Below are 2,274 nucleotides of genomic sequence, written 5' to 3'. Positions count from 1 at the left end.
AGGTAATTAAGACTTAAGGAGGTAGGAACTTCTGGTTAAACATGGTGGATTGAGCACACACATTTATCTCTGCTTCATCCAGAAACCACATCAAAATGAGAGTAAGGAAATTTAAAAACATAAAGGAGAAGATGAGAGATGTAATACTGAAAAATGGAAAGTCATATGTGTAAAGTTTTAAATCCTTAAGTTTGAATATTTTCCATTCTACTCATGAGGTAGGGAGTGGAAAACCAAACAGGAATAAAATAATTGGAGTCTTAGAACTTGTAAAGACTTTAAAGATTAAAAGTTCTTTGTCCTCTGGAAGCAGGGGCAAGGGGACTGAAAATTCCTTTTTGGGGATAATGATTGGCCCAGGAGACAAAGTTTACAGGAGGTAGAAGACTGATCTCTCCCTCACCCACCACACAGTGAGTCACCCCCAGCTGACCATCTCTGGCACCTCCACAGGGCTTCCAGTCAGCTCTCTTGGACCTCACGCTTAAGTTGGAACAGACAGCCAAGGCTTGCCAGAGAGTTGAAGGCAGCCTCAAACATAAAAGTCAGAAGCCAAAAGAAAAGGAACCTGGAGGGTAATGAAGGGAGCAGAAGAAAATGTCCAAAAACCTGCAATTAATATCTTCAGAAATCAAGAGAAAATATTGCACCCATGATAAAAGAAAGGATGCTATTTTTAAAAGGAACATTCAGAAAATAATAAAGACTTGTGCTCGCTTTGGCAGCACATATACTAAAGTTGGAACGGTACAGAGAAGATTAGCATGGCCCCTGCACAAGGATGACACGTAAATTCGTGAAGTGTTCCAAATTTTTTTTTTTTTTAAAGGAAAAGGAAGTGAGGCAAGCGGACCCAAGGCCTGGGGTTGGCTGATGGTATGGAGTAGTTGCCATTTCTCACTAGCTGATGGCATTTTATTTTATTTTATTTTATTTATTTTTTTGGCTGCGTTTGGTCTTTGTTGCTGTGCGCAGGCTTTCTCTAGTTGCGGCGAGCGGGGGCTACTCTTCATTGTGGTGCGTGGGCTTCTCACTGCAGTGGCTTCTCTTGTTGCGGAGTACAGGTTCTAGGCACACGGACTTCAGTAGTTGTGGCACGTGGGCTCAGTAGTTGTGGTGCACGGGCTTACTTGCTCCACGGCATATGGGATCTTCTGGAACCAGGGATCAAACCTGTGTCCCCTGCATTGGCGGGCGGATTCTTAACCACTGCACCACCAGGGAAGTACCTGTTCCATATCTTTTGTATAACTGATTCACTTTGCTGTACACCTGAAACTAACACAACACTGTAAATCAACTATACTCCAATAAAAATTTTTTTAAAAAGAAAATAATGAAGACTTCTTGGAAATTAAAAATAAGAAGTGAGGAACTTCCCTGGCAGTCCAGTGGTTAACACTCCACCCTTCCACTGCAGGTGGTATGGGTTCGATACCTGGTCAGGGAACTAAGATCCCATATGTCCATCCAGCCAAAAATAAATAAATAAATTAAATAAAAATAAAAATATGGAAGTGTACGGAATTCCCTGGCGGTCCAGTGGTTAAGACGTGGCACTCTCACTGCCGTGGGCTGAGCTCGATTCCTGATCAGGTAACTAAGATTCCCACAAGCTGTGTGGCATGGGCGAAAAAAATGAAGGAAAAATAAAGGAAAAAATGGAAGTAGAAGTTAGTAATTTAATAAAAAAGATTCTAAGATAAAGTTGAAGAAATATCCTGGAGAGTAGAATAAAAATACAAAGAAATAGAAAATATGAAATAAATGTAAGAAAATAAGAGGTTCAGTCTAGGAGACAGAATATCTGGGTAAAAGGAGTTTTAGAAAGAGAGAAGAAATAGTCAGTGGGAAAATTATTAAAGAAATAATTCAATAACAATTTCCTGCACTGAAGGACATGAGTCTCCAGATTGAAAGGGCCCATTAAATGCCTAGCACATTAAATTTAAAAAAACAAAGAAACAAAAATTAAAAAAAATCAAACACCCAAGGGTTTTTCATCATGGAATTTTAGAGTAAATATTAAGAGCAATTTCTGGAGTCTTCCAGAGGGAAAATCAGGTTGTATACAAAAGATACTCAGCTGCATGTTCAGAATGGCATTGGATTTAATAATATTCCAAAAAACTAGAAAACAACGGGGCAATGCCCTCAAAATTCTAAACAAACGTTATTTTTAATATAAAATTGTATACTCCGCCAAGATGTTTTCAGGCATGCAAAGACAGGAAATTTGCTTTCTGGGCTCCCTTCCTCAAGAAGCTAGTGGAT

At 39.3% G+C, this 2,274-nt stretch overlaps 1 non-coding gene across 1 annotated transcript; it reads left to right on the top strand.

Moving 5' to 3' along the window:
- The first annotated feature begins 709 nt into the window (after positions 1-709).
- Positions 710-816, top strand: LOC132416765 (U6 spliceosomal RNA). The gene has a single exon (XR_009517716.1). It is a non-coding gene; the product is annotated as a U6 spliceosomal RNA (small nuclear RNA).
- Positions 817-2,274: the final 1,458 nt, after the last annotated feature.

This window comes from Delphinus delphis, chromosome 1 (assembly GCF_949987515.2).
Source record: "Delphinus delphis chromosome 1, mDelDel1.2, whole genome shotgun sequence".
Taxonomy (NCBI): Eukaryota; Metazoa; Chordata; class Mammalia; order Artiodactyla; family Delphinidae; genus Delphinus; species Delphinus delphis.
Note: the sequence above shows the minus strand (reverse complement) of the source record. Positions and strands in the feature narration are given on the sequence as shown.